This window comes from Pelobates fuscus, chromosome 8 (genome assembly GCF_036172605.1).
Source record: "Pelobates fuscus isolate aPelFus1 chromosome 8, aPelFus1.pri, whole genome shotgun sequence".
In the NCBI taxonomy this organism is placed as follows: domain Eukaryota; kingdom Metazoa; phylum Chordata; class Amphibia; order Anura; family Pelobatidae; genus Pelobates; species Pelobates fuscus.
The window spans coordinates 12,728,642-12,748,722 of NC_086324.1; positions in this window are offsets into that span (position 1 = coordinate 12,728,642).

Here is a 20,081-nt window from a genome sequence, read left to right on the forward strand (position 1 = left end):
TTGCTGTGGAGCTCTGTTTTACACTCAGACACACCAACACTATGGAGCTCCTAGAAAAGAAGGACATTAGGATAGAAGAGGACAGAGGGATTTGTGCCCAAAATATGGACTGCCCTTCATAAATTGGGACACTTGGGAGGTATGTTTGCTGAGCAATGTTACTCACACATGTATCTATTTATCTATGGATGTATAAACAACAAACAAACCAATTCACATGTCTAGAAATGTATTTATTTTCTTTTTCCAACGTACTTTTCATTTGGAAAATAAAATAAAATCTTTACATTTAAGGTTTGTTGTATCAAAAAGTGACAATTTCCCATGTCTATTTTCATCTTCTACCTTATAATTTTATAAACATAAAAAATATATAATTCCCAGCAATTTAGCTGCTTAGTAGAAATATTCTTCTAGTTCTGCTCTTTAAAAGGCACATTTTCTTCACGATAAGCAGACAGTGAATATACTCATGAATTGTCTGTCCCTAATTTGTGACGATGTGAAGCTCAAAAGGTTTATTTTCTACTCATTGAAGTTGAAATACATAATATCACTGTGTAGTGACAATCGGGGGCAACATTCTACAAGCAGAAGTTAAAGTCCACTGGTTTCCACGGTGACTGCTCTACTTTTAGAACTTAGCCCTGGATTTGGTCTTTACATAGAATCCCCAATGGGCTCCATTATGCTGTTTCACACAGAGCAGATGGCAAACGTCCAAACAAGTTAAACACATTCCTGCAGCAATTCTTCTTGTTTATCAATAATATTGAATTTGCCATTGTCCAAACCTGCAAAGCATTCATGCCAAGAAATTTGTTAAATGAAAGCTGGCTAATTAATCACTTTGCACATACAGTCCAACAAACACATGGGGTAAAGTCAAATGTCGCCAATCATTCTAGTTTAATAGGATGTCAATAGGATTTATAACATACACGTTAGTATTGTTAATTAGGTCCCAGACAGCTAATTCTCATTTTATAGCTCGATTCATTATTTCCAATCTGGTCTGTTTACATGCCATCATTGGATACCAGATATAAGAGAACAATTGTAACAAAGTAGATGTTTGGACTAATTATTTTTGAAAATGTGTAGTGATTATTATTTTATTTTATTATCATAATCATTTATTTGTATATTGCCAAGAGTAAATATTATTTAAAGTGATATTGTCATTCCCCCCTTCCAACACCCCCACAACAATTTGAACATTATATAAAGATAAATTCTTTATGAAATGCGTGTAAAGACTGTGTTAGAATTTGATTGATATTCCGATTCAAAGTAAAGGGATAATCCACAAAACTTGAAAAAAGGTGGAACTATCACTGTCAACTTTCCGCACTAGTGACGGCTGTAGGAATAATTAATTATATTTTTGGATAAGCCTTCAAATGACTTATCTACAAACATTCCCATAGACTTTAATGGTGACGTCTGTAGATAAAGATGTTGGAAATGTATCCAGAAATAGGTCATTTGAAAATTAAGGCCTATAAAATCTATGGAGGCTTCTGCAGTCTCACGGGATCATCAATAGACGTCAGTGTTGTGTTCTCAAGCATGTGTGAGAGAACAGGACTGACGTGGGTTCCCGGCTGATGTAATGCCAGGACCTGAAGACCGAAGATGACTGTGCCGTCGGGGGACAGTACCAGGTAAGCAAAACTCATCTTTGCTGCCCCATTGAGCCACCATACACCTAGCATGTCACCAATGAGGGTCTTTGCAAAATATACATAGATCTCAGAAGACCTTTACAAATATTTTTTAGTTAGCTTTTCATTGGTGAATTGATAACCGACGTGCAAAATTTAGATAAAAAATAGCCACAATGTAAAACAAACAAACAAAAAAACCAACAGGGTTATTTGCTAGAAGCGAGAATTCAAGGTAAATTCAAAGTACATTTTTTGTTAAACTGCAAAGATTCTCTAATTAAATTATGCGTTTTTAGTTCTCAACGAATCCTTTCTCTTTGTTGAGGAATAAATCTCTCCTTTAAACAAGGAACAGTTGGTTACATTTGTATACTATTTCTGCTTTACTGGAGTTATATGAACCACGTTAATCTACAAGAGGTTAATAGTGTATAGAAAGCTACCCTCCTGGGCACCTGGTACTTTGATCATCAGCGACCGGAAGTGCTACATTCCCTTCTGCATTTAATATACCCTGGATCAACCTTTACATTTTCCACATACTTGTTTTTTAGTTTCGTAACAAAGTGGACTAGAAATTGCCATCCACATCAGGTAATCCAACAATTAATATATATTATTTAAGAAATATCTATGCAGCTAATTCCAGTGTTTTCAGTCGGTTCTTTTTTTTTTTGTATTTTATTTGTTTTATACACACAGGTATACTTTAGATCCAGTAACTGATAAGGTAAGTTAGTTGGACAGTTTGGGTAACAGTCCGACACATAATAGAACATTAACATAAACAGTGTGGGCAAATTGTCATGGTATAGCAAAACAATATACTATGGCAGTTCTAGCCGTGTCCAGCCATAGCCACTATGTCAGATGTGGTGCGAGAGAGGTGGCTATTTACATTAAGCTAGGGGCCTATGTGGCGAGAATTAGGAGGAGGTATGGTATGGCACAGGATGGTGAAGTATTACTCTCAGTAGATGAGAAGTCTACTGAAGTCTCCGGTAAAGGACATAACTCCGGTGGAGGAGGGAGTTTGTCAGGTGAAGTATCTCCTGAGGCGTCAGAAGAGCAGGAGCAGGTGAGAAGTCTGCAGGGTTCTCCCTTTCACTCTCAGTAGGTGAGCGGTCTACTGAAGTGTCCAGTAAAGAAGATGACTCCGGTGAAGGAGGGAGTGTTATTTTTACGGTCCATGGCATGACATAAAGGAAAATTCCTTCACTAACAACTTCCCTTGCGGTTTTGCACTTAAGTGGTTGATGTCAATGTTCTAATGGGGTACAGGGGTGGTCCTTATTTGGAAGACGTAAGAATTCTGTTCGTATGACGTCTCCTGAACGGAAAAAGGATGAAACAGGGGAAAGTATATATATAAGTATTTGGAGGTCTCCATTCTGCTACAGTCTTGGGCTCTCGGGCACCCGAAATCTTGTATTTTTCCAGCCCATTTTGTCATCTGGTGGGGACAGCACTTTAGGTAGTCTCCGGGTGGTTTTCTATCAATAATTATCTGATTTTTGTCTCTTTCTAGCTGGAGCTCCACCAGCACACGTCTGCACAGTTGCTCAGTCGGCCACGCCCCCAAGTAGTGTGTTTTTGTTACAGTATTTGTGACACTTTTTATTTTAAGTAATTTGTTTCCTGGTTGTCCAGTGTGGGCTCTCTGGTGGTCCGTGGTATCATACAGTTAGGACAGAGGAGAGGGAGGGTGGAGAGCGCATCAGGTCTGCAGCTCTGCCTTAGTCGGTACTTCAGGTATTTTCACATTAATCTCTTGCCTCCAAACCATGTGTATATATGAGCTGACACTTACTTTCTATCACAAACAAATAATACATTAATGTCCCATATAACATCCATTTATCTCCAAGTTCTGCCTTCATTCAGCGGAAAAAAAGATATCCAAGACTCCATTCAGTCCCTCTGAGTAGTGTAGAAGGACTATTTGTACCGGCCCTTCATTCACCCTACATTGAAATGACTTTATAAGGCTTTCAGTAGAAAGACAAAAATGATACAGGCACTCAGGGAGAGTTAAATGGCAGATTTAATGAAGATCATTGCATGAATGAACAGCAGCAACGTTTTGACCTCAAATTAGGTCTTTATCAAGCTAACACCATAGTGTACACATGTAGCATATATACAAAACATAATTAACTGAAAGTGATTGCTAAACACACTTATTGACATAATTAACTTAAATTAAATACCAAATTAACTTACTTAATTACCAAAACCAACAGCATCGCGATCCGGAGCACCAGAGGAAAAATCGGTCTCACTCCCGTGATGACATCAGACGCGCCTGGATGTCGAGCGCAAGTGCGTAAAAAAAACAGTGTGATCCATGGCTATCAGACAGCAATATAGTAACCTAGGAGGTAATAAGAGGGAAGGCTCTGGATCAACAGCAGGACCTTATTATACACTGAAAGACCAGCCGCAATACCCTATTGTAATGGTATCTATTAATTAATGACTTTACATCATAAAGAAAGCATATTTAGTGTAATGCTTTGGAGGCACCACTAGGAGCAGTGTGTAGGAAGACATGTGCTTCTGGCAGTGACATCACAGGCCAGCCTACTTACACTGAATAAAAAAACAGATGTAGGAGAAACTCTGTCTCTTTGCCTGTACCTGACTGGACCTAAGATGTAGTACCAGCTCTGACTTAACTCCAGCCAAAGGGCTGGGGCCTTGTAAGTAATATAAATCCATTGTAACATTTAGCAATTGTAATAGCCTTTTGTATAGCATTTAGCAACCTTTTGTAAGTAACATGTTGTAGTTTTGTATTGTATAATTATTGAGGTAAATTGACATTCTGCTAGCATCTGTTTATTTATTATAGTTATATTAAATATACATTTAATATTACAATGTTTTATGTATTTTCTATCCACATATTCGACCATAATACCATGAACTATAAAAATATTAATGTTGTTCCGTATTGCTTAATTATTATGTATTAAGAGATTAATATTCATATTTAAGTCACGACCACAACACCTATGCAATAGGGATTCCTGGAATTAAGCCAGGTAACTATACCCAATATATGTGGGCATTATATATATATATATATATATATATATATATATATATACAAAAAAATGGGATTCAGCTGGATATCTAAAATAAAAAATAACAATAGTGCAACACTGTATGATACTAGTAACAGTGATCCCACTTAATTTTGAACTCACAAACTCCAAATGGAAAAACGCCTTAAAGTTGCCTTCCCTTACAAGGGAGGTCTGGATCCTCAATCAGCCAGTCGCTATCTGGATCGGAATCAGGAATCATGTAGATAAGTATAAACTGATTTATGCAGTATAAAATCCAATACAAAAATAAATATAAAAAAACGTGGTATATCACTGGTCCTACGTGTTTTGTTTCCTTAGAAACTTCCTCAGGGACCACTTTCTGTACAGTTTCAATATCACATTATCAGTAACAATAAAATATCCTACCCATCCTTTAAAACCCTCTTCTTAAATAGGGTTATTACTGATTTCCTCCGTTGTGTTCGGGGGAGTTACCATCTGTTTTTCCTTTTGATTTTGGTGCCAAAATGACATCATGGTCACATGACCAGTAATCTAAGGCCTATTTAGAGTCAGTGTTGTCAGGTACATGTTTCTATCCACTTGAGAAAGCCCTAAGAGGAGAAATGCATTGTGGTATTTTAATTGCTGTATTTTATTAAAGGTATTTTGGCCACTTTCAACTTGTGAGTTAGCCATTTTACTATTTTATTTATTTTTATCTGGCACCAGAGTTTTTATTGTTCCAGTGAGAATTTTGCTACAAAGAATCATTGGTGAGGATTATACCACTCAAGCTTTATCCATTGAGCAGTCTGCCTGCTCAATAAAATGTGAGTAACCACTTGGTATTTTATTATTTCACCTCTGGCTTTTATACAAGAAGCACAATTATTGTTTCTTTTATATTTCATATGGTCCTTATACCAACAAGATATCCATCTACTACAAAACTTCACGTATCCCATAAGTAGGGATTGTACCACTGTATGCCATCCACACTAGAGCTAGTCTTATAGCTCTGGAAAATGTGAGTAGGACCATATAGACCTCTTATAAAATAGTACTCCATACCTGTTGGGATATACTGCACCATTATTTGCTGCCTTTTTATATTTGCACACGGATCTCACGAATATTCCATGCCCATACCTTACTGAGGAATACTTCCCCTGACAAGATTGTGATTGACTTCTTATGCAAGATTTTATTTGGATTTTTCGCTGTATTTAGTAGGCATAGGCTCTTTCAGACTTTCTTTTTGGACTCCTGATTATTATTCATTATCTATATTTTGAACTCTTTCAGTTTTTTTATTTTGTATGTATTTTCTCTTATGTAGTGTCTTGCATATGTGCTTGTATAGTTTATAATCAGGTTTTTTTCACCTGTGGCGCCACCTCCCTCCTCCTTTTTTTGCTTTGTCTACTCTATAGGGCCTCTGAGGGAGCCCTATTTTTCAGGTGTGCTGCCTTATAGTTATCTCTGTAAGGTCTAGTATATTAGCGCTGATCCTTTGTATATATATATTGAGAAGGCATGATTCTATAGAGAAGACTCTGATGCTGGGAAAGATTAAAGGCACACGAAGAAGGGGATGACAGAGACGGAGATGGATAGATTAGGTCACTGAAGCCACGAACATGAAGTTGTTGGAGCTCAGAGGAGCAGTGACTGACAGATATACCTGGCGTGCTATGGTCCATATGGTCACAGAGAGCCGGACACGTCTGAACGACTAAACGCACATACACAACTTGGACAAACCATCCAAAGTCAATTTTTGCTCATCTATTAAATTTGTATAAATAGAAAAAAAAACTTTGATCCATCTGTTCAATAAAGTCAGCAGTTGTTTTTTATGCCTGGTACTAATATGATCATCATCTGTGTTCTACCTACATTTTCCCAATGCCTTTCACACCTGATAGGGACTATTACCAACTGGAGGTCCACAACACAGTCAGGAATCAATGATGAGAAGATTGGAATTGTGGAATTGTGATTGGAATTGTGGAAAATTGATAAAGGAATTGCAAGTTTAAGACAAAAATAGCAATCTTTAATAATTCACCAACTTCAGCTATTTTTCCAGTTTAGCTATTATATATTGACTATATTTGTATTTCCTTTGTCAATTCCCCACAATAAACTCGCAATAATTTCCATAGATGGAAACAATAATGTCTTTATTTTATAGTTTAATTGTAATAAAAGCCTATAAACATGAAGAATTTACTAGCCCATGTAAAATGGAACATTGTAAGTGACAATTCTACCATCCTAAAGCTGCAGGGTTTCCCAAGTTTGTGTTATTTTGTTCCTGATTCCTAGGAAGGTCTACAGAAGCACAGCCCCCGTACCAGCAGCCGACATTCGCTGTCTCTACGTCTCCCCAGTGCATTATCATAGTCAGAGATAGCCAGAGGCAATGAGTCTGTGTGGGATTACAGCTGCTATTAATAGAAACCTTGGGTATTGTTTCATCAGCCTACACTTTGCAATTAATGCAGGTAAATTCATGACCTGCTCACAGTTTCTGTGTAGGTGTAACAATCTGTGGTTAGATCACTTGCTTTGAGACTGATTGATTCATTAAATGTAGGAATGACCTAAAATGCACCCTCTTTCAGCACAGGGCTGAGGTACCGTGTGATGATTTTACGCCCTTGGTATAGTGCTAATCCAGTGTTTTTTTTCTGTTGTCATGACATTAATACTTGAGATTAACCTAGGATTGCAGAATTAGGCATTTTGCTGGACATATTAAACTTGTTCATACTGATGGCTGCCAAATGAAAGGTTCTGCTAAGATGGTGTCCAAGCAGGGCAAGGTGACATTGGTGAAAGCCCTACTCAAGAGGAGCATATACTGGTGCCCAAGCGAGAAAGCCCTAACTCTGGAACACGTATCTGCCAGTAAAACTGATATTCAAAACTTGTTAACTGAACTGAAGGCCTTATTCACGTCCGACATTACACTGGTTCGAGAAGACATGACGGCTATGACTGCTGGACCGCAGGCACTGGAGCGCGATAGCAACATCGACAAAGACAAACAAGAGGATGAAGTGTGAAATAGATAAGCTAAAACAGGCCAACCTCTTCATGGAGGGCAAGACAGCTACACTGGGGGACTCTTGGTGACAGTGAAACCTGAGGGCTCACGGAGTCTCTCAGGACATAACAGATTTGCGGTCTCTCACTACCTGCATAGGATGTTGAGCTCTATGCTCTCTCCATCTAAGGCTAAAGCCAAATAACTGGACTACCATTATTGGGTCCCTAAGTTACCTAAAGCCCCAGCCGAGGTCACAAGGAAATTGTTGCTTTATTTTCGGTCGCTTGGGAGCTTTCAAGATGCACCTACATACCACTTTGAAGTCTCAGACCTTTCCATCTGCAATGACCTGTGTAAGTCAACTTTGCTTTGGAGACAGTATTGCAACCAGTATAAAGGTTATTGAGAGAGGGGTCAAGTACCAGTGGGGCCTGGGCAGAGAGTTATCTGTGCTACATGAGGAAAAGCATATCCAACTTACACATGCATCAAAGGCAGAGCGATTCCTCAAGGCGCTGGACTTACCAATGCAAGACAGCATCCCGAGGCCTGTGCCGAATGCCCCACACCTCTCCTTGGCTCCTGTATGGATATAAATAACATCCAGCCATTCTGGCCAAGGACATGGCGCACTGCTAACGTGCTGCAATCAACAGGCACTTGAATCCTGCTGGGAATTGTGGTATGCAGCGTTGCAGCCGCTTTCTACTCCATTTGAAGACTTGTTTTATTTCTACGATGGCTTTTTTTCTCTGCTTGCTCACTACTTTATGTTGTTTTAGGCTAGCTGGCCGTAACTTACCAAGTCTTGGTATTTCCATTGTTTTACTGTTCGAGTTTGGCCTTAAGCACTCTTTCAGGAAACGTGTACCTTCCCATGTAAATCAGATTTAATATCAGTAAGGTATAAACATTAACTAAAACAGTGCACATATCATTTCACAATACTCAGTTAGACAGGAATATTGCAATGTTGTTGCATGGCGTGTATATACACTGTTGATGTCTGAGGTTTTAACTGAATGCACTCAAAATATAGCGTATCACGTTTTTACCTGCGTGTATAACTTTATGTATGCTAACATTATATACAAATAAAAAATACAATATATAAAATATAACTTTTTATACAAATTAATAAGAAAATGAAAAAGCCTTTCAGTACTTATTTAGCACAGTGCAATTTCAAGGCACTATATCAGTAACTATCAATAATCATAATACAATCAATGAGAAGCAATATTTATTCACATATATAGTGCTATATGTTAACCAAAGCTCACCAAGAGACTGCAGAGAATATGCAGTATTCAGTTCTTCTAGTTAAGTGTCAGCGGCAAGGCAGTATTGCGCCCGCAGCCTCAATATATGTCTACACTTGATGAAACCTGTCTGGTTGTTCAATAACTCACTACCTGCTGATCTGGCCTGCTGCCTCCTACACTCTGTTGTGCATTACTTTTAACTTTTACAAGCCGGGGGCATATACAACACATTAAAATGTTTAATTCTACTTACTCTGGAGTAAGAGTTAATATCCAGCTCAGCAGTTATTTAGGCTTAAAAATAACTTGAATCTCTTTGAACATAAATAAAATAGAAACAACTTTTCAAGCCATGCGTTCTATGGTGAAATATTGAGTTATTCAAATTATGAAAGTACTGACAAAGAACAGATATTGAATTTGTTCCACGAAATAATAAATATTTATACAAAGCAATATTAAGTATTTTTTGGTTTATTTAAAAATTCCAAATACCTCTGCCCTTCCGCTGCTCATAATCTATTAGCCTTTGGTAGAACTTGCTCTGTGATGTCAAATAGGTTAATGTGAACGCAATTATATCATCTAGGTGACAGCCTTCTAAGTGATGTCATACTAGTCAGGACAGACTCAGTTATATAATATTGGCCAATACAGGTTAATTAATGCAATTCTAGTCAGGACAAGATGATGTCATGTTAGTTAATGCAGGCTCAGAAAATATAATCTTGGCTAATACAGACTCACTGGTTTAACATTGACTAATAGTGGCTCAATTATGTCATATTGCTTAGCATGGGCTCAGTGATGTCATATTGGTTATTATAGACAAAGTGGTTTAATATTGGCTAATAGAGGCTCACTGATGTCACATTAGTCAACATGGGCTTAGTGATGTCATATTGGTTAATACGTGCTCAGTAATGCCATAGTAATTAATACAAGCTCAGTGATGTCATACGGTTTAGTACAGGTTCAATGGTATGTCATAAAAGTTAGTACAGACTGAGAGATACCATACTGGTTAATACAGCCTCAGTGATTTCTTAATAGTTAGCACACTCAGTGCTGTTTAGTATAGGCTTGGGTATCTACTAACCAAGACATCGCTGAGCCTGTACTTAGTAATCAGTATAACATTACCAAGCCTATACTAACCAAGACATCGCTGAGCCTGTACTTAGTAATCAGTATAACATTACCAAGCCCATCCTAACCTAGACATCGCCGAGCCTGTACTTAGTAATTGGTATAACATTACGAAGCCTATACTAACCAAGACATCACTGAGCCTGTACTTAGTAATCAGTATAACATTACCAAGCCTATCCTAACCTAGACATCGCCGAGCCTGTACTTAGTAATCAGTATAACATTACCAAGCCTATACTAACCAAGACATCACTGTGCCTGTACTTAGTAATCAGTATAACATTACCAAGCCTATCCTAACCTAGACATCGCCGAGCCTGTACTTAGTAATCAGTATAACATTACCAAGCCTATACTAACCAAGACATCACTGTGCCTGTACTTAGTAATCAGTATAACATTACCAAGCCTATACTAACCAAGACATCGCTGAGCCTGTAATTAGTAATCAGTATAACATTACCAAACCTTTACTAACCAAGACATTGCTGACCCTGTACTTAGTAATCAGTATAACATTACCAAGCCTATACTAACCAAGACATGGCAGAGCCTCTACTTAGTTACATAGTTACATAGTTACATAGCTGAAAAGAGACTTGCGTCCATCAAGTTCAGCCTTCCTCACACCTGTTTTTTGCTGTTGATCCAAAGGCAAAAAAAAAAAACCCCAGTTTGAAGCACAATTTTGCAACAAGCTAGGACAAAAAATTCCTTCTTGACCCCAGAATGGCAGTCAGATTTATCCTTGAATCAAGCAGTTATTACCCTACATTGAAAGATTATATCCTTGAATATTCTGTCTTTGCAAGTATGCATCTAGTAGCTGTTTGAACATCTGTATGGACTCTGATAAAACCACTTCTTCAGGCAGAGAATTCCACATCCTGATTGTTCTTACAGTAAAAAAACCTTTCCTTTGCCTTAGACGAAATCTTCTTTCTTCCAGTCTAAACGCATGGCCTCGTGTCCTATGTAAAGTCCGGTTTGTGAATAGATTTCCACACAATGGTTTGTATTGGCCCCGAATATATTTGTATAATGTTATCATATCCCCTCTCAGGCGACGTTTTTCTAAACTAAATAGGTTTAAATTTGTTAACCTTTCTTCATAGCTGATATGTTCCATTCCTTTTATTAATTTTGTAGCCCGCCTCTGCACTTTTTCTAGTGCCATGATATCCTTCTTTAGAACAGGTGCCCAAAATTGCACAGCATATTCAATATGTGGTCTTACCAGTGATTTATAGAGAGGCAAAATGATATTCTCGTCCCGAGAATGAATGCCCTTTTTCATGCATGACAATACCTTACTGGCCTTGGCCACTGCTGATTGACATTGCACATTGTTGCATAGTTTGTTGTCTATAACAATTCCCAAGTCCTTTTCGTGTGTTGTTATCCCTAATTCACTTCCATTAAGGGTATACGTTGCTTGTGTATTCTTTACGCCGAAGTGCATAACTTTGCATTTTTCAACATTAAATTTCATCTGCCATTTGAGTGCCCAGTCCTCCAATCTATCTAAATCCTTCTGCAGCAAAGTAATATCTTGCTCACATTGTATTATTTTACAAAGTTTTGTGTCATCTGCAAACACTGAAACATGACTTTCAATGCTGTCTTCAAGATCATTTATAAAAATGTTAAATAGTAATCAGTATAACATTCGCAAGCCAATACTAACCAAGACATCACTGAGTCTGTACTCAGTAATCAGTATAACATTACCAAACCTATACTAACCAAGACATCACTGAGTCTGTACTCAGTAATCAGTATAACATTACCAAACCTATACTAAGCAAGACATTGCTGAGCCTGTACTTAGTAACCAGTATAACATTACCAAGCCTATACTAACCAAGACATCACCGAGCCTGTACTTATTAATCAGTATAACATTACAAAACCTATACTAACCAAGACATCACTGAGCCTGTACTTAGTAATCAGTATAACATTACAAAGGCTATACTAAACAAACATCACTGAGCCTGTTCTTAGTAATCAGTATAACATTACCAAGCCTATACTAACCAAGACATCGCTGAGCCTGTACTTAGTAATCAGGATAACAGTACCAAGCCTATACAAACCAAGACATCGCTGAGCCTATACTCAACAATCAGTATAAGATACCCAAGCCTATACTAAACAGCACTGAGTGTGTACTAACTATTAAGAAATCACTGAGGCTGTACTAACCAGTATGGTATCTCTCAGTCTGTACTAACTATTATGACATACCATTGAACCTGTACTAAACCGCATGACATCACTGAGCTTGTATTAATTACTATGGCATTACTGAGCATGTATTAGCCAATATGACATCACTGAGCCCATGTTGACCAATGTGACATCAGTGAGCCTCTATTAGTCAATATTAAACCACTTTGCCTATAATAACCAATATGACATCACTGAGCCCATGTTGACCAATGTGACATCAGTGAGCCTCTATTAGCCAATATTAAACCACTGAGCCTATAATAACCAATATGACATCACTGAGCCCATGCTAAGCAATATGACATCATTGAGCCACTATTAGTCAATGTTAAACCAGTGAGTCTGTATTAGCCAAAATTATATTTTCTGAGCCTGCATTAACTAACATGACATCATCTTGTCCTGCACTGAGTACAGGCTCAGTTAGTGTAGGTTGACCGATGCCATGTTGTTTACCACAGACACAGTGATATCATACTGCTTAGTACTGACTGAATGATATCTGGCCAGTTGGAGGATTTATTCACTAAACCCTGGTTTCTAGCCAATTAAAAACTGAATTGCACATGTTAGGCCAAAGCAGCCACACTGTTACTTTATTAGCATTGGAAATGGTTTCAAATCCGTTATTTTTACCTTATTTTTTTCAGTTTGGTTGTCATTGAAATTCACTAAAATTCTTTATTTATTGAACAAACCCCTAATTTTTCCAAGCCATTTGTGAACTAATTTTAAGTATAAACTGCCTGAATAGTTAACGTGCAGCAATAGGAGAAAGTCCTTAAATTACCCATGGCATACAAGGAATGAGTTATTTGTGGTAGAGCAAAACGCCAGAGGTAAGCAATTCGTGTGCAGGTGTTTGATCCTTATCACTCTAAGTACACACGCCAGTACTGCTAATACACTGCTCGACATGACTCCTGCAGCTAATATTAGATTTCTGTTTATCTGCCTTCTGTTCTTATGGTTGATTGGCCCTAATGAGGAGTGTGACATGGCTTTAGAACACTCCAGTTTCCAATGGAAAAAAACAATGTACAGTGTGACCTCGGTTTACGAATTTAATGCGTTCTCCAGGACGTTTCTTATTGCGAAAAATTTGTAAACCGAAATGTGGTTTCCTATAGGAATGCATTGCAAACCAATTAATCCATTCTGGAGGTCAGAAAAAAGTCAAAATGAGCTGGCATGGAAACCAACCCACAATGCAGAACACACAATAAAAGGCATGCACACGACAAAGCTCAGCTCCCTACCTTTCCACAGCTTGAGAAATTCACTAAAAAGTCCCAAAACAACTGCAAACAATTTCCAGAATGGCTCCAAAACTCGATGCAAAAGCCGCTCCAACACCCCTACACCACGTGCTACCCACAGGCTCCAGCAGGTGCAATGCATCTTGGGGAAACTTGCTTAGTATTGCGAAAAAAAATTGTAAACCGAGGCATTATTTTCAATGGATTTTCATTTGTAAATCGAAAATTATGTTAACCAAGGCGTTTGTAAACCAAGGTCCTACTGTATTTATTTACCTTATTAAGTTGATATATCAATAATGAAAACATGTATATTATGTTATACATTTTTTTTCCATTTGAGGTACATTTAAAAACAGCTGCAATTCTCTTATCTGCAGCCTTTGCAAGCCCTCCCCTTCTAACCCCGACCAGACTTTTTGTGGCTGTCCAATCACAGACGTCACAATGCAGCTCAATGAGAAGTCTTTACAAGGCAGGTGCTCTGGGCAATTGCTACCTCTTGAGTTTAGCACCACTGAGCTAAACAACCAGGAAGTAACATTACTGGTTGTCTGATTGACAGCCACAGGGGAGAAGTTATAACAAAGTTAATATATAAAAGTGACAATTTCTATTGAAATCCACACTGTTTGTTAAATTAAACGTTAAGGACACACTCTTCACATCTAAGTCACTTTAGCAAGATAAACTACTTTAGGTGTATCCCTTTAATTATATGATTTAATTATCCAACACTTCAAGGGTCTCAGGTTTCTTCTATGACTATTTACAAAAATATTGAGTGCAAGGTCATTGAGGAAATAGTTTAAAAATATGAACATGGAGATGAAAATGTACAGAAATGTTTAGCTATTCACTAAGCAGTGAGTTGCGGCAATTTCACGAGCAAGTTGCAATATGTAGGCCATCATACCTGAACTGCGCACTCAACAATTTCATCCTAATTCTTTTAAAATGAATACATTGGGAACAAATCTCATACTTTTTTCTAAATAATGTTTTGTTTTTTAAAATATTAATCAACAGACATGTGATTGTTCCTTTAAACAAGGATAGCTAGAAATGTCAATGAGTTAAGAGCTCTTTCGGCTCTTATTCCTGGACAACCATTTCTTTAGGAAAATGTATTCCAACATTAGATGGAGATTCACATAAAGGTTAATCCTATGGGGTCCTCATCAATGTGGCACATGTTCTTTGCATGGTCCTTGTGCCCATAGCACAGCTCAATGATTTGCTTGCATTTTGCCGACTGGGGCTAAGACAACGGGACAGAATCTTTAACCCCTTAAGGACCAAACTTCTGGAATAAAAGGGAATCATGACATGTCACACATGTCATGTGTCCTTACGGGGTCAAATAAGTACTGTGTAGCCATTGGGAGATAGTTGGGAGCCTACATAAAGATGGTGGGTGAGACAGGTAGGCAAATAATTCAAAATTCCAACAAATGTAGATAAATACATTTTAAGACACAATATATAACATAAAGAGTATACTAAGACGTTGTTATTTTTTTCATGCTCATAATTATCTTTTAAAGCTAAGATGTGAAGAAGGATCTTAATGACAATAATTCTCACTAGTTAGAACGACAAAGTAGCAGACAATAGAGAAGAAGACTTTCATCACAGTCACAATAAGTATCGGAGTTAAAAACCATATCTGGTAGAAAGATAATGACGAGTAAATGAACAGTTAGTAAGTTAGAGTGAAAGACTGGACGGAAATGGGGGACTTATACAAACTGTATCAGAATGTGGCCATATGAAGCCATATTATTTTATAAAGGGAATTAAAAGAAGAACTGTCACCAAATTCACACAGAATACATGTAGGAGCAGCAGGATAGGATGAGCAGAAGTTGGTCAGAGGACTGTAGATGCTCAGCCAGATAAAAAGTGTAATATCCTCACAAACATTAATATACATCATTAAAAAAATACCATTACGTTTCATTAAATGTAATAAACCTTTAAGCAATGGGAAGTAAAAATATTGTCCTTTTTAATAAAAAAAAACAGCAAAATATTTCCCATTATGCCTCATGTTGCTCCTGCTTTACTCCTGATAAATCCTGCCATAATGTTGTCATTAAAATGTGTGCGTTAAAACGTTGCAGGTCGGCCTGTGATGATGTAAAAGGCTTAGATTCAGGTAGTGTAATTACATCAGTGGTGCACTATAAATTCCTCATCCTAACATCTACACTACCCTAACACACTACACTAAACAACCACTACACGAAACATTAACCACTACACTACACTAAACAACCACTACACAAAATATTAACCACTACACTAAACGTTAACCACTACACAAAATATTAACCACTACACTACACTAAACAACCACTACACAAAATATTAACCACTACACTAAACGTTAACCACTACACAAAATATTAACCACGACACTACACTAAACATTAACCACTACACCAAATATTAACCACTACACTAAACATTAACCACTACACACAAGATTAACCACTACACAAAATATTAACCACTACACTACACTAAACATTAACCACTTCACTAATTATTAACCAGTACACTACACTAAACATTAACCACTACATTAAACACTAGCCATTATACTAAAAATATACATTAACCCTAAAATATACATAGATTCATTTTTGCCTTTAATAAACAATCAATGATTATAAAGTCTGTTCAAGTTTTTTTCATGAATGCAGCAGTAGTTACCAACACTCTAAAAACTCCTTCATAGAAATCATTAATCGGAGGGGAAGACTTGTACTATGTGTCTGTCGTGTGGACACAAACTCTTCACGTAGTTGTACGTTCAGGAGGAAGTCGCAAAGTTGCAATTTAAGAATAAATCTTTCATATTGAAAAGTAACTTTTCTTCACGTCATATGCACAAAATCAATCTAAACCTATTGAGAAATCTGTATACATTCGTCGGACAGACCCTGTGGGAATTCATCACTGAAAATGTTTTACAGTATAATTTTCTGTAAATGTTGTCTGAGTTGGATTCTTGTAAAGTATTGTGTACACAAGGTCTTTGCATTACTTAGATAAAATGAGACATATATAAACATTTACAGAACTAAGAGACTTGAAGCTGGGAGTTGGTGATAGGAGTTTAATTAAATACTCAGATCAACTTCCTGAAATGATATCATGCAATATTAAACTCAGCCAGTGTCAGGCTTTTAACCTTGAAAACTAAGAAGTATGCTGCTTTTTTTTTAAACACGACAATTAATAACCATCTAACTGCAATTTTGGAACACAGTGAAAGAGAGATTGAGGGGGCTACACGGCCCTTGTCCTAAAAACCAGGGCATCTCTCTGTGAGACTCTGAGAGGAAGTCTATTCCAAATTGGCACAAAGTTCTAGACTAGAAACGATCACTTTGACACAAAGCAAGGAATACATATTTATACTTTTTTGACCATTCAATAAAAAAATTTCAGATGTTGGTAGGTTCAGTTATAGACATTAAGAAAAAGATATAATGATACCTGGTCAATTGTAACTTGCACGTTTTTGGCACACACCATTGGTTGAGGATCAAATAAATTATAATTGCAAACACAATTGCCTAGTTTTATGTATCTACCATTTTGACTTTTACATAACACTGACATACTCTTTTCAGAATTATTATTATTATTATGAATGTTTTATGTGTAGGAATTCAGTTTCAGAATAGTTCATCTAAGGGACAATCATCCTCACCCACCCGATAGTTTTGGATTCCTTTTTACCTCTTTGGAAGAAGTGCCAACTGGCTACTCTCGTCTATCTGCGTCCTTGTCACCCTCATCTCTAGGACAGTTTCATTTCTTTCTCCACTCCAAGTAACTGGTTTCTTTGAACTTCTTTTCTTTTATATTCGAACTTGGCACTGTTCATTGTTCACCTGTGCTCATAAATGAACTATTCATCTCCTGTCGTGCAGAGGAAACCAGCAGAATACAGTTTGCCATTACGTGAGACTAACTTATCTGAGCAGAACAACAGATGTTTATCCAAAAGAGTCCACCCAACCCTAATAAAAATAATTAGTATGGATGTCAGGCTTATATCAAGCTGGCTTACTGCATAAATGCTACAAACAATAATCCCTGTGTCAGACCATAGATCTGTTCTCACTATGATGCAGAGAATCCCTCTCGGCAGGTAAGTAGGAAAACTAGGGCTTAAAGGGCTAATCCAACCTTTTTGTTTGGGACCTTTCTGGTGCAAAATTATCTATTGGCCACTATGGAGAATGTTCCCCCACTAGACATATAATAAAATAGAGTTTTACTGGAATCCAGCACTAGACGAAGCTCCTGGCACTGACTTCTGCGCTCCCTTCTGATATCACAGTGGCCGCACGCCTACCAACCCCAAGAAGCATGTGATTGTTTTATATGGTTTGCCAACTCAGAGCACCCATGCCTTCTCTGGGCCAGCCAGGGGAGGAAGGATTCGCTTTTTAATGGATGGAGCACAATGTGGGTGGGAGAGAGAGGACTGTGATCTTCTTCTTGCAGGCACACTCGTGCAAGAGAGAAGATGATCACGTCTGTTGGCATTGTGTAGTGTGTGCTGATGACAGATGCAAATTATGCACATAATTGACATTAGGCAGCCTGGAAACAGACTTCTGGGCTGCCAATTTCACGTTTGCAGAAGATGCAACTATCCCTCGATGCACAAATACAATTATCTCTTGATGTGTAATGTTTCAGGCAGAAACACTGCATATATTTACTCCTACCATCATGACCACTTCAAATCACTGAAGTGGTCATGGTAGTTAGAGCAATCCTTTAAGGTGTCTACAGGGCCGGTGCTTGGATTTTTAGGTACATAGGCGAAGATGCATTTTTCCGCCCCCCCCCCCCCAAAAAAAAAAACATCTTCACCTATGTGCCTCTTAACCAGCCCCTCCCTGGTCCCTTCCCTGTCCCTTAGTGTTCTTCTCCCCTCCCCCCTCTTTTCCCTGTCTCTTGGTGTTTCTCTCCCATTCCCTCCCTGTCCCTTGGTGCACCCCACACCCCTTTAGTGGTCACACTCCCCTTCCTGGTGTGTCAATGTGTACAGAGTGTAGCGGAGCGCGGTACAGGAGCTTCAGTTTTCTGTACCCGGCCGAACTGACAGGGAGTGCTCTCTCTGTGAGCACCTCCTGTCAGTCTGACCAGGTACAGGAAACAGAAGCTCCTGTACCGCGCTCCGCTCCGCTACACTCTGTACACACTGACAGTCACACACTCAATGACAAACACACAGACGTCACTGACAGACACAGACTCATTGACAGACACACTGATAGTCACACACAGACTCAATGACAAACATACTCTCACTGATTTGACAGACACACCCTCATACACTTACAAACACACTCATCATACACTGACAAACACACTCATACACTCACATGCACACACACAGACGCACTCGCAGACGCACACTCTGTCACTCGCAGACGCACACGCCGTCACTCGCAGACGCACACGCCGTCACTCGCAGACGCACACGCCGTCACTCACACACACACACAGACACATACACTCACACACAGACACATACACTCACACTCACACACAGACACATACACACACACACACACACACAGACACATACACAGACACATACACACACACACAGACACATACACATACACATACACACAGACACATACACATACACTCACACACACACAGACACATACACTCACACACATACACTCACTAATTATTTTACAAATACATATTTTCCACCCAGCCTCCCTACCTGGAGAGCTGGTGTGGATGAGGAATCCTTCCCTGGGGTCCAGTGGGGCTGCTGGGCGGCGTGCGGCAGTGCTGAGATCAGACGCGGCGAGGGAGCTCTAACCTCTCTGCTCTGCTCCCTCGCGCGCTGTCTGCTGATACCGCGGGAGCCGGAATATGACGTCATATTCCGGCTCTCGCGGTATCAGCAGACAGGCAGCGCGCGAGGGAGCAGAGCAGAGAGGTTAGAGATCCCTCGCCGCGTCTGATTACAGCACAGCCGCACGCCGCACCGGGGGCCGAGATGGTGGCCCGGCAGGAGGGAGAGCTTCCCTCCTGCCGGTCACTGAAATCTTGCGCCCCCAGAGCCCGTGCGCCCTAAGGCGGCTGCCTGTGCCGCCTTATGGACGCGCCGGCCCTGGGTGTCTATGGTCCAAGCATTTCTCCGAATGCACCAAATATAGGTTAAAATCTAAAAAAAGCAACACATTTAATCTTGCAAACAGTTGTCCATGTTTAGGTCAGTGACAGAATTAGAGCTTTGTGATTATCTTTGCCCAAATACACAGTGAAGGAATGTTGTCAATATTTTCATCAGCATGAGTTGCCCCACGATGACTGATTAGCTT